At 31.3% G+C, this 14670-nt stretch overlaps 1 long non-coding RNA gene and 1 other non-coding gene across 2 annotated transcripts in view; both read right to left on the bottom strand.

Annotated features, from left to right (window-relative positions):
- LOC132255102 (uncharacterized) overlaps positions 1 to 1077 on the bottom strand; it is a 3029-nt gene extending 1952 nt beyond the window's left edge. Inside the window, exon 1 of the long non-coding RNA XR_009467687.1 lies at positions 567 to 1077. This is a non-coding gene — a long non-coding RNA (uncharacterized LOC132255102). The remainder of the gene's footprint in view (positions 1 to 566) is intronic.
- Positions 665 to 763, bottom strand: MIR167B (microRNA MIR167b). The gene has a single exon (NR_127762.1). It is a non-coding gene; the product is annotated as a microRNA MIR167b (primary transcript).
- Positions 1078 to 14670: the final 13593 nt, after the last annotated feature.

The raw sequence follows: 14670 nt of genomic DNA, 5'->3' as shown, positions 1-14670 counted from the left end.
GGAGGGAGGGAGAGGGAGAGGGAGAGGGAGAGAGAGAGAGAGAGATTCAATATTTAGTTTTTTAGTTGTCACAAATCCAAGGTTTTACTTTTATTCATTTCAATCTATATTCAGATATGTAATTTAATTTATCAGTGAATTGTTGATTCAATCCCAATTGATGGAAAAACATTCAACCAGAGAACTGAATAGATATGAATAGATCAGATCATGAAAACCAAGAAATGCATATGAGACTTAAATTTGACATTAACAATACATGAAAAAAATTATGAAAAGGCTGTTACAGCTCTCTCACCAAGGCATTTGGAGGGATCTCAAAAGCACCAACCGCGTTCAGACAGAGAAATTCTGTCACTTAAAACCCTAACATTATCTCTCTCCTACAAGTAAGATTCTCCACATACGATGACACAGAAAAGAAAGAAAGAACACAACAACCGAAAACATGAGAAAACACTATAAACAAGAAGCATGTAATTGAACAAGCAAGGCATAGCTAGAGAGAGAAAGTAAATCTTGAAACAAATATGTGAGCCAAAATCAAAGAGAAGAAGATAACTAACCCTTTCTCAGGTTTTCCTAAGGAAAAACCCTAATGGGGTTGCTGAAAGCGGATCAGAAGATCGGAACAGGATTTGAGTCTATTAGGGTTTCTCATGCTTCCATCAACAGGTGAAACTGCCACATGATCTAGTCTTTCCTGGAGAAAGGGTGGGCAACAGAAAAGCTTAGATCATGCTGGCAGCTTCAACTGCTATTGGTGCATGATAAGATGGATCATACACATATAGCCTCCTCGTGTTGTAGCACAGAGGCCCCCTCAATTCTTGGGCTTCTTCTTCTTTCTTCTTCTTCAAGGGAAGGGTTCATAGATAAGAGTGAATGAGAGGATATAAATAGAGAGGAGTCTCAATTTTACTTGTTCCAGGCATACTTTTGCTACTTTGATATTCACTTTCATTTTTGTCTTATGTGATGTGGATGGCATATATGATGACATTACACACAATAAATTGGTATTCAGAGGTGTAAATGTGAGTGGAAAGAGCAGTTTTGGTTGGTTGAATGATAAGAATTTCAATGGGAATAGCAAAACTGTGTATGGACTATGAGTAGGTTTATGATAACATTAGGGAGTGAAAACTGAAAAAGTTATAAGAAATTAAAAGTAAAAAAACAGAGAAAAGATGCAAGTGGTCCCAAAGGAAGCAAATTGAATATTGTCACGCCCACGCTACCACATGCAGACAGGTTAGTGAGAGTTTCTAAATTTCCTATGAGCCTTTAATAACTTTAGTTGGAAGGCCCTTTCATGCACCTCTCTCTCTCTCTCTCTCTCTCTCTCTCTCTGCCTCTTTCTCCATCTGTATTTGATGTAAGGTAAGCATCAACCATGAACCAAAAAGAGTGCAAAACACCAGGAGCATATGGGGGACCATCTTGCATGGCTTGATTGGTGTTGCATAAGGTTCACACAAAAGGAAGAAAAATAAAAAGCATCTTAGCCTCTCGGTCTCTCTGTGGGAAGACTTTTATCTGCTTTTCCCAGAAGCATAGTTTTTATAAATCTTTTCAATTTGGAAAAAAAAAAAAAAAAATTACATAAAATGTCACTGCAGTGTCTACAGGAGAAATAGTTCAGCAGACCATACATTAATCAACTGGCTCTTCGAATGAAGACAACCTCTACATTAATTTCACTAACAACATACTGTACCTCCATCTCTGTAGGTGAAGCATTTCAATCACGACCTTATCATTTTCCTTGTTCCCAAACACCTTTGGTTTATTTTTCTCTCCTACCAATAGGGTTACTGCATTTAGTGCAGTCTCAACATTATTTGTCTTGAAGGACCTTCTGCATCTATATTAATTGGTGCCGGTAAAGCGACAAAGCCAATATCAATGACATTACCACGGATTAGGTAACATTTGGAACATTAGTCTGTAAAGTGATCCATCTGACTTAGGCAATTTAAAAAACCACGTCTTTGATAAAAGCTGTTGTTGATTAGGACTTTCTGTTTCCTTTCATTCAATCTCACTTCCTTTATTAATAATAGCCCATCTAGATGATGATTTAACAAGATTGAGAGATTAATTTATATAATCACTGGCTTCCCCACTCTCCAAAAAGTCACATGACCCACATTCGGCTGATCGATCAATTCGGCGTGGTTGTTCATATGATTGATCACATGTGTTTCTTTTTTATTAATTTGGCTGAGACCTTTTGTTTCAAAGTAGCAGTAGTAGCAGTACTGCAGCTGTATGCACTGATCCATGGCATCATCTTCCATAAAATAATATCAAGTCTGGTTTCTCCGTAGCAAGACACCATGCATCCATCATATATTAATAATATTTCGTAACCAACTTTGCTTGCTTTGACATCATGGCTTAGAGGGTTCTGTTGTCATTTCACTTCAGAAACCAATGCTAGAGACGTATACATTCCTTATCTTCTTGTTCTTTTCCTTTGAGTGCATGTGATGACACATTTTGTCTTCATTGTATATGTGAGCTAGTATATGTACTGCCTAATTCATCAACATAGTCAGTGTTTGTTTTTTTGGCTTTTTGATGAAAGTAATTTGTTTTTCTATTTTTTCATGATTTATTATAAATTTTTTATTAAATAGAAAAAAATAAAATACATAACTTTTTCTAGATAAAAAAATAACATATTGATTTTTTTTTTACATTTTAATACTTAATAGAAATAAAATACTATAAAAACAAACAATCTAATATTTAATAATATTAAGTATTAAAGTTTTATTTAGAATTAAGTAAAAAATCAAACACCATCTTAATATCCTTACGAAACATTGTACTATATTTTTTTTTTGGGTCCAAAGGCAAAATTATTCATAATCCTCCTGATCATACTAAAAAATTGTACCACATTTTCTCCTAAGTGTCATTATTTTTTAAGAGCTAGGTAATTAGCAATCATATGTGATATGCCATGTGACATTGTCATAGCCAACTCTAGTGCCAAGTACTAGGCCGTATTTGAAGCTAGAGGCTGCCAGGCATGCACAAGGGCTCCCTCTATCTTGATCACTCACATATGGGGTGGGATAATTTTGTTCAACTCAATTTCCAATCATTGCTAGTTTCCCGACAAAACCTAGTTTTAGCCCAAGTTTAAAATATCAGTAAAAATATTTTTTCATCACTGGTTTTAGCATTTTCCTTTCCTACCCATTTCCAATCACAGCTAAAATAAGAAAAATTTTCTTTTCCATTCTTCTTCATATGAAATTTTTTTTCAACATCCAAATAAAGTCAAACTTATAATTAGATAGTTATTTTCTTAATTCCATGAATAGCTTTTCATGAGCTTGGAGAGATATGGCCGTATATTTCAAGTTGGGTGAATAAAGAGATTAAGAGAGCATTTGGTAGCATTTATATTTGAAGCACTTTTTTTTGAAGTGTTTTTCGAAATATTTTTTTCCTGTGAGAATCATTTATTTTTAAAAGTAGTTTTTTTTTTGTTTGTTAATTTTTGTCAGTTTTTTTCTCAAAATATTCTTTCTTTTAGAAGTATTTTTCTAAAGTAATGTCAAACCAACTTTAAGAAACTTAGAGCTCGTTCGATAATAATTTTAAAAAGCACTTTTAATTTTTTATACTTAAAATTTTTTATCATACAAGTATTATAAATGTTAAAAACATTTTCTAAAATCAATATCACATCAAATAAATGTAAAAATAAAAAGAGTAGTTTTGGATCCTTTTTAAATATCAGTCATATTGGAATATAAAATATAAAACATTTTAAGGAGTCTGAGAAAGATTACCTTTAGGGTTGCAAAGTTGACCATTTGGGCCAATGCCCAATCAATCAGCATCTAAACTTCTCACTTGGCCCATTCGGTCAAGCCCAACACGATCTGAGTCTAAGCCTGATCCAAGCCCTGTGCACGAGATCCCTTAGAGAAAGTTTTCAAAAGTGTTATCTACAAGAACCTGAACCTCTTCAAGAAGAGTGAATGTGTCAGAGGCTGCTGCAAAACCAAATGGTTTACAAATAAAATAATCATATTTTGCTAAATTCTTGCAGCTAGGGCGGGGCCTAGGTTAGGATTCAATTTTCAGCCTAGCCTAGCCCAACCCAAAGGCCTACAGCCCTGCCTGGGTTAGCTAAAGGGCTGCCCAATTTGGGCCCCAACTCAAGCCTGGATGCTCAAATCCAACCCAGCCCATTTACATGATGCCTAGTTTTGGCATATACAATAATTAACTCAATGGATTATGTTATGAAAACCAAGAGCAATTCACATAAAATTTAAAGGAAATCATAAAATACTATATATGCTTCAAAAGTGCAACGAAATAATATTATTAAAGCCAACATAGAATATAGATTATTCAATTAAATCAAATAAAGTCACATCTAATTAAGCGTCCATTTGACGGGGCTTTTTATAATACACTTTTGATATAAAAAAAATCAGGTATTTAACAAAATTTAAAAAAAATTTTCAAAAAATTGAAAAATCACTTGTAATGTTTTCTAAAGAAATACTTTAATAGGTTATTCTAGTAAAACACTTCCACTAGATAAAGCACTTCCACTAGAAGTACTTTAAAGAGAAACTAGATTAAACACACTCTAATCTTCATTTAAAACATATAAAATTTTGTTAAAAATTTTAAAAAAACATTTTCATAATAATGAAATCACAATTTGAGGAGTAAATACCCACTAAAATTCACTATACAACTTGAGACTTCTATTATCTCTTGGGGCAAAAAATAAAAAAGGAAAAAAAATGACCAAAAAAATGGAGAAAACAAGGCTTAGGGTTAAAAGATTTTTTAATTCTTTAATTATTCATGGGAAAATACTTTTTGAAATTAATTTGTACAGATTTAATAACATTTCATAAATTATTTCAGATTCTTGTTTGAACCTATCTAGCTAAATACCATTTGTTTATAGCCATTTGATTAGTTTTGTAAGAGAATTTAAATTTTACTATTGTGATAAGTGTTTATGCCTTAAGACTTCTTAAGGTGATGCATTAAGAAAAAGCCTTAAGGCTTAAACCTCTATGCAAGGTACTCGAGGCTTTAGCCTCACCCTTTTAAGGTATATAGCCCTAAGATGGTTGAGACTTGATGATAATTGATCAAATGCAACACTTGGATGACTTAAAAAAAAAAAAAAACTTATTTTAGTTGTGTTTAAGGCACTCATAACAAGTTCATTTTTTCAATTTGTTGTTAATGCCTTACAAATTTTGTTTTGATGTATTTGTAAGATTTTTGCATAATTAAGGCATGTTTGTTGCATTTTCATCATTGACGAAAATGGGAGTACCTAAGTGGGGAACACTATCACTTATAGCACACTTCATTTTGAGCATAACCCCTAATAGTGCACTAGGTAAAGACCATTGAAGGATAGCACACCTTGGGAGCATCAGTCCAAATTGCACACGTAGAGAAGTGCACTTGAGATTTGTGCACTTTTAAGTGATAGTTTGGATTGTTTGGATTGTGCACTTAAGGATTTGATCAACACTTGGCACTTCATATAGTACATTAAGGGACTCTACTCAGATTGCACACTTCTTAAGTGCACTCTTTCTTTCCTCCATCAATGAAGTGCACCCCAAATAGCTTCTACCTTAATGCATTGCCTTGATTGTCCCACTTTACACTCGTGCAACATCTTTCAATCATTGTGCACTTGTCAAGGCTACGCAACAATTAGTGCCCTTAAAGTTTGTCGACATCTCATGACAAATGGTTGCATTAACACACTTAGATAACCAACATAGGCAGGATGCACAACTAAATAGGGACAACTTTGGAGTAGTAAGGAATGAGGGAAATTTTTGCCTATAAATACAAGAACTATAAATAAACAAGTAGATGGAGATAATAGATAAATAAGTTAAATTGTTATTAGAAATAGGAGTAGACTAGTTGTATTCTTGTATTTCTTTTTATTTTTGTAATATGTCTTAATTTAATTTAATAAATCTTTCTTTTTAGTTTTATGTTTGAATTTTTGATTATGTGTTTCCATTTTAGTTATGTGTTTTCTACTCTAAGGGGTGAAAGAAACTGAAATCCTAATATTTTAATTCAATTCACCATTGGTTTAGTTATGAATGGTTGAAAGGGAGCTAATTTAGGTTATTGGTTGCAATGACGAAAAGAAATAATCATGGGGAGAAAAGGCTTGATGCTTTGAGTTTGAAGTCCACAAGTCAAGCAACCTTGGCCTCATACCTATGTTTCACCGCAATAGGTCTCATAAACCAAACACAAGCCTTTTGACATGAGGAATCCACTTAAATTATTTGATTTCAAAGACTAAAAAATGAGCAATTAGATTGACTTAATCTTTTGTTGAGGCAATTAATGCCCATGTCAACTAGAACCCCTTTGGTGTAAACCCTTGGCCTAGTCTTAAAGTTGCAAACACAAGTTTAGAGCCTTGTTGATGAGTTGAGCCTGAGAAAAGGAATTTAAGTCAGTTTTTACGCTTGAATTTTGTTTTCCTTTAATTTTCCAATATATAGGTTCCATTTCTTTCTCAAATTTAAAAACCAATTTTTTTTACTTCCAACTAGCACTCACACCCCATAAACTCATACCTCTAGAACAGTTAATCTAAAGTTTCATACGGAGATGACCTAGTCTGTATATATTTGTTAATTCTTTTTATTTTTGGTTCAAGAGGTTAGAGTTTCAACAACTAATCTAGCATAATTTTCTCTTATAACTTCATCACTAAATTTATTTTCAAATTTTTATTTAAACTAAAGAAAAACGATATCGAACCATGACTCAAGCCTCATTTTTTCACAACATTTTCACAAATTAGGTTTTCTTTTAAGTTTTGGGCTTGAGTTTAAGTTGGCTTAGGTTATATATTTGAGTATCACATATAGTAGGCTTTAATTATAATGAGCTTCTAGACTTCCATTTAATTGTAATGATACTAAAATGCTAACAAACTTTTAATTATCTTAGAACAATAGACTTATTCATTTCAATTGTTTAACCTTGAATAGGTGCATACAAGGAAAATAAATTGCTTGAACACAAACAAGCTTAACTCATTGGTGTACATTATGTATAACAAGTGATTGAAAGATCGACTTTTCATGTTGAAGACACTTAAGGATGATGAAAATCATTACTTATTGATTGTGTGCCCTTAGATAATAAGTGGCTTGTTAAAAAAGATGATAAAAATCAAGCAAATGGAAATATATCAAGGATTGATTAAGATGATTTTAATATTAACATTTTGAGGGAGAAAAAGCAAGTGGAAGTGCATAAGGTCAAAAGACATAAAATTAACAAGAATAAAAGGGAAAAAATAGTGCACAATCAAAAGCTAAGGGAATAGGTTAGTTTTATTATCTACTCTATGAGTGTATGATTAAGTTAATATATACTTAATTTTCAATCCAATAAGTCATATAATTTTATCCTTGCATATAAATATTATCTTACCATTTATTTAAAGGGAAAAGGCCACTATAGTTGTTGATTTAAGAAGAATGGGTGGACTTCAACATTAATGGAGTGTTTTTGCTTGAAGTTAAAATCAAAGTGCATGACCACATTCAAGAGATGATGGTGTTTTCACTTCACTGCCCCATTTTGTTGAGGTGTGCTGGTACAAGAATGCAGAAAAAATGTCATGATCATTAAAAAATGTAACGCATGGATGTGAGTTCATTTGTATTGTCATAATGAATTTAATCTCATAGTAGATTGAGTTTTAACCCAAGAAAAAAATATTTCAACAAAGATTGTGTCTCAAATTTAGAACTCATAAGATGAATCCATGTAAAATTAGAAGAACCATCTACAATGGTAAAGAAGTATCTTGCTCCAATATGAGAATTAACTCTGTGAAGTCCCCAAATATCATGATGAATTAAATCAAAAAGTTCAACTGATGAAATAGAACAATAAGAAAAAAATAAATACGTTCGTTTGACTAAGGGACAAATATCACAAACATGTTGAGAATCCAAAAACATTTTTGGAATGTTCTTTGATAATTTTTGAAGAGGAGCGGATGAAGGATGCCTTAGAGGTGTAATTGACATTGTGTACAAAATGTGGATTCTAGCTAGTTTTGAGATAGTACAACCCATTATATTGTTTATCTAGGCCAATTGTCTTCTTTGTAACCATGTCCTACACCACATAAAAATTGGGATAAAATATTAAATTATATCTCAATGCATCAATAAGTTTGCTAATTGATAACAAGTCAACTCAAAATTTTGGAACATGTAATATCTTATCTAGAATCAAATCAAAAAATAGTTTGATAGATCATGTAGACTTAAATCTCTATTTTTCCACTGTTAGGTAAATAAAAAAAAGCCAATATGAGGGTTTAATTACCATGTGTTGGTGGGGATTTGGATATATGATCTATCTCATTGTCATCCATAGTCCAATATAATGTTGAAAATAGATCATGTTGAGTAGTATTGCAAGTGGGTGTGAGTGCAACTTAACATTTGAAAATAACTAATCATTACCATTTTCTTTATGAAGTAAGGCCATGAGTTGATCATACTACTCGATGGTGAATGTTGTCCTTTCTATAGTTGGTCCTCTAGGTGGTTTAATGGTGTTGGTTTGAATGTTGTGAATAGGAAGCCTCTCCTTTATTAGCTTCACTTTATTTTCATACAATTTATCGTCTACTAGGAATCCCTACAAGTAGAAATGATGGTCAATTAAGTGGTCATCTTAGTCACAATGGCTACACTTAAGTTACCTTCTCGAAGTCTCATTTTCTTGTGCCATGGGAAGTCAATTCATTTGGAATGCATGAGAGGGTTACATTGCATGGTGGTCAACATTTGTTTCACTTTTGATAGCTACATCAGTCTATTGTTCTTGTTGGAGCACATGAGCATGGATCTTGCAAGTATCTAGTAAAGGTCTTATCATCAAGATTGATTCGTGGATGGTTGCATATGACTCATTCAGTCCAATAAGAAGTTATATAACTCTTTCATTTTCTTCTCATTTAGCAAGGACTTTCAATCCTCTACAATTACAGCATTAAGGCTCATGGTATGAAACCAATTCATCCTAAAGAGTTTTCATCTTAGTATAGTAAATAAGGACGGATTGTTGTTATGATCGATGATTGAAAAGTCTTGTCAAATTTGAAAATTTTTAGAATTGTCTCCTTATGAAAACCTCTCTTTGAGATCTTCCCAAACTTTGGCTATTGTTGAAGCATAGATGATAGTCCTACTATAGCAAGATGAATTGCGTTTATTATCTATGACAAGAACATATCATTGTATCATTACCATATATGGAATTTTGGATTTGTAGATGCTAGAGCCTTAATGGATTCATTTGCAAATCCAATCTTGTTTTTTGTGCTAAGATTGATATGCATAGCACAACTCCATCACCCATAGTTGTATCATTAAAGTGGCTTAGAGATTATAACCATCCTCGAATGATCTAAGTGGTCCAAAATAAAGGGTTCTAAAACATCAATTGATGTCTTTATAGTTTTCATTTTCAGGATGAATTGCATTTAGGATCTACGACAAGACCATATCATTGTATCATTGCCATATATGGAATTTCGAATTTGTGGATGCTAGAGCCTTAATGGATCCATTTGCAAATCCAATTTTGTTTTTTGTGCTAAGACTAATGTGCATAACATAGTTCCATCACCTAATAGTTGTATCCTTGAAGTGGTTTAGAAATCAAAACCATCCCCGGATGATTTAAGTGGTACAAAACATGGGGTTTTAGAAACATCAATTGATGTCTCTATTGTTTTGGTTTCAAGATGAATTACGTTTAGGATCCATGACATGACCATATCATTATATCGTTGTCATATGTGGAATTTTGGATTTGCAAATGCTAAAGCCTTGATGGATCCATTTACAAATCCAATCTTGTTTTTTGCACTAAGATTGATATGCATAGCACGACTTTATTGCCCATAGTCGTATCCTTAAAGTGGTTTAGTGATTAGAACGATCCCTAAATGATTTGAATGGTGCAAAACAAGGGATTCAGAGACATCAATTGATGTTTTTATGGTCTTTATTTAACTCATGATGTTGTGTTTGTGGAGCAAGGTGTTTTGATTTTGGGTCACCAATATCAAGTTCTTTGATATCATGTGAAAAATAGTTAGAAAGAGAGACAAATATGAAGAATTTCTCATTGTATATAGTTAAGAATCAGTCACATAAGTTTTATACATAGTGAGAAAAAAACTATTTTAGGTACATGTTTTATGATTAATTGTTAATTACAACAAGAATTCTTATAATTACTCCAAGCCATAAATACAAGAAATTATACCTACAATCACTCCTAATCATTGTTATACACGAATTACACGATCAAAATACAAAGTATTTTTTTTTCCTTTAATGTTAATTCTATAAATAGAGGGTTTCTTTTAGTTCAAAGCACATAAAAAAAAAAAAAATCAAAGAAACTTTGGAGAGCTTTTGACAATTTTCCTTGAAGACTTAAAATTTCTTGAAAACTTCAAGAAAATTCAAAGATTTCTTAAAGAATAAAAGAAGATTTGAAAATTTCTTAAAGAAATCGAGACTTCAAGATTTCTTTTTATTGGAAGAATTCATGATTTATTGTTTTTTAATGAAACCTCTTTTGATCTAAATTAAGTACTAAATTGTTTAAAAGGGTGTTTCTATCTTTATAAGAAGAATTAGGGGATATTGAATATTGTCCCCTCAAATTATCAAATTTATAATTTTACACATAATCTCTTTATTTGATAAAATTTATGTGCACAAGAGTGTTTAAGTTTATCCACATCATGTCCACATGGGTGTCCAATTGGAATGCCAAAGTTGCATTTTGTGACCTTGTTAAGCTGATTGGGTAAGGCTAAAATTCCTAGGCCTATCCAAATATCTAATTGATGATTCATTAGTACATATTTTTATAGCATGAATTAATATAATTTTGATATATGTTATATTTAGTCAGTGTTAAATTTTTTTTCTTTTTTAGCTCTTTTAGACCCTCATTTAGGTTGAAAATATATGACCTGTGATTAAACCAAGATAGGCAAGCACATCTCCTATTAATTATAATACATTTTGATCATCTATCCTATCTTATGCTCACCCCTGCCCACAAGCCTCTAACCCAAAGGTCATTCCAAATTCCACCTAAACTTGGAGAAGTTTCATTGAAGTATGAATCACACTAAACTTACAGCAAAGTTTAAACCAGTTTGTTATGAATTCCATATCAATCAAGACAAACTCTTGAAATTTACTTAAAAATTTGAAATAAAAAGAAGGAAAAAAAATAGAATAAATAAAAAACAAACCCTAAAGTTAGGTTTGTAATTAGGTAAATGTGGCTCACTAAAATTTGTTAGGAAAATACAATAGTTTTCATATAGATTGATGTTAAAGAAGTAAAAAGATAAGAAATTTCTAAGTTGCAAAATGCTCTACATGAAATGCAAGTATAACTATAAGAAGCTTGTACAACAATCATCAAGGAGAAAGAAGCAGCAAAGATTGCAACTGAACAAGTTCTACCAATTATCAAAGAGTTTATATATCATAACCATACAATGAAGCATGTTCATTAGTCCTTATGGCATGTAGAGACATAATATCAACATAACAAATTGAGTTAGTCCAATAAGATATTGTTTGTTTGAAATGTCTAAAAATTGTCAAGTACACTTTTTTTTTCTTCCTAATTACTAAGAAAACCATGATGTACTAATAAAGTGTTTCATGGAAGACAAGCAATTTGTCTGTATTGTGTACAAAGCACTTCTTCGATGGAGATCCTTTGAAGCAGATAAGATAAATATATTTGATAGGATTATCCACACAATTTATTCATCTATAGAGGTGGTATTCTTATGCCATTTCACATTTGATTAGTTAGTGACTAGTTGTGCAAATCCTCACAAGAGATTAATTCAATTTTAAATGTGAATTAAATTTGCCTCATTCTACCTTGAAAAAGTCAGGAAATTATCAGTAATCTAGCATATTTGCTATCAACAACTTCAACCCTTCTATTCCTTGTACAAAGTACACTCAAAGTAAGCAATACACCTAATATGGCTTCACTTTGTAGCCAAAATTCACCCACCGCCTTGTTTAGTAGAATGACATAAGTAAAAATTTTTACATCTAAAGGTCCATGTAAAACAAATACTAAAACTACATTTTAGGGTCTTTGCTTATCTTCAATTCCTATGGAAGTTTCAAGTGGGTATAGTGGAATGGTCGGAAAGCCAAACACACAATCAAAAGTGGAACCTAAGTATCCTGCCTTATTGTTTTAGAACATTTAACTACATATCCTAAGAAAATATATGGGATGACACATGATAGCTTAAAGAAAAGTATTAGTCCATTTTTTAACTTATGCATATAAATAAGCATTTTATTCAAGCATTATACAAAGATCAATTTTACTTTTTTAACAAAAACAACATATCTTGCACCTAACACTAACAATACCTTCAAAATGTCATTAGTAGGCACCTAGATCCACAAGGGTCAGGTCAATAAGAGGGTCATCTAAAAATATCCATTCAAATATAGTTGCAAAATAGCAAGCATTAAACATACAATGACAAAGTATTGTCAATGACCTATATCATACCTTAGGAATAATGTTTGAGAACCATGTGAGCATAAATTTTCTTTCCTCTCTTCTTTGTATTGATTAATGTTTGAATGAAGAGATCACAATGTTTGTGGGCTAGCTTCTGCAATCTTTAGGTCCCTTCCATGATAACAAGGAAAATATTTAGTTAGGTATTCTCATTCATAAATAACCATTATTTTATTAGAGAACAAAGAACAAAGAACAAAGAATAGAACTAGGCCAGGGTGGAGGGTTTCCCATTACTACACTGTGTTTATATAGCTAAAATTCGTTATTGTATAAAATGACTAAAGATCTCCTATACAATTCCACACTTGGAAGTAAACGAGGGGTGTTGGGTTTGATCCTGAACTTGTTGTTATCCTTAGATGAAAGTGAAAAAACTAAAAGAGATGCAAACTAAAGCATTATTGATTCAACTTCAGAGGAGATGACTAAAATTGTGAATCAGAACGAGGGGTGTTGTATAGCTATGTTTGTATAGCTAAAATTCATTATTGTATAAAATGAATAAAGATCTCCTATACAATTCCACACTTGGAAGTAAATGAGGGGTGTTGGGTTTGATCCTAAACTTGTTGTTATCCTTAGATGAAAGTGAAAAAACTAAAAGAGATGCAAACTAAAGCATTATTGATTCAACTTCAGAGGAGATGACTGAAATTGTGAATCAGAACGGAAAACGACAATGCAAAATAACACATCAAAAAATATTGAGATGAAAAATTAAGACAAAAATTTGTAATAAAAGGAAAAGAAACAATAATATAATAGACATAATTTATTTCAATTTAAAATATTATTTTTATTATATTTATAATTATTGAAAGAATATCTATCCTTTTTTAGCTTTATATATTTCTTTACCAATTCTAGTTTTTTATATCTGAATTAAACTTATTAAAGGTAATTAAACCGATGCAAGTACATCACTTTAAAACAAAATTTCAGCATTAGTAGTAATTATTTATAATTTTAAACTTTTATATTATATTTAATCATTGAGATAAAAGAACTATATATGTTCTCAAAACCTAATTACCTAATCATTTGACTGTGATTCTAGAAAACAATTTTTACATAAAAAGTAATGTTGAGAAAAAAATTAATTGTTTGACAAATTTTAAGAAACACTTTTAAAAATATGAAAAATCACTTATAATATTAAAAAAAAAAATCACTTATAACATTTTCTAAAGAAACATTAATAAGTGATTCTCTTAAAAATATTTTCAGAGAAAATACTTCTATTAAAAACACGGTCAAACTCATGCGGTTTCAAACCATACAAGTATAGTACAATTCTATTATTTAAAAAACAAAGAGTTTACACAAGAATTATTGAATCTCACCCACATATTGCTTGATGACTAATATGATAGACCAAGAGAATGTGATTAATGAGAAGCTATTAAGATAAGATAAAGTATTTTTAGTTGAAGTGTTTTCTCAAGAAATATTTTTATAAGAATCACTTATCAAGTATTTTTCTATAAGAAACACTTTAAGTGATTTTTCAATATTATAAATGATTTTTTAGATTTTTGAAAGTATTTTTTAAATTTTGTGACATACCTAATTTTTTTTTAAAAAATATTTTTTAAACTAAAAATGTTTTCTATACGCGAGCTACTCTAATTCTGTGATGCATCCGACGGCTTAAAATATATAATTGTAATAATTATTAATAGAATGCATAAGCTTTAGGCACGTGGCTCAAATGTCGAAACGACCCAAATATCGGTGAGAATTAATTAATTTTTTTATTTTTTTATTTTTTGAATGTCAAATAATATATAGAATTGTGTATACAGTGCATATATAAGGCGGTGGAAAGAATATAATATAGAAGAAAACAAGACTCGTGGGTCATTTTTAATTTGAAGTAGCCTATGCTCCTCTTCAGCGAAACTCCACTACAGAGGAGCAGATGCCACTGATGTTCTATATAATCTAGTTGCTGTACTAGCCTCTCTACATAGAGAA

Source organism: Vitis vinifera, chromosome 14, assembly GCF_030704535.1.
Source record: "Vitis vinifera cultivar Pinot Noir 40024 chromosome 14, ASM3070453v1".
NCBI classification, from domain to species: domain Eukaryota; kingdom Viridiplantae; phylum Streptophyta; class Magnoliopsida; order Vitales; family Vitaceae; genus Vitis; species Vitis vinifera.
This window is presented reverse-complemented; position numbering and strand designations above follow the sequence as displayed.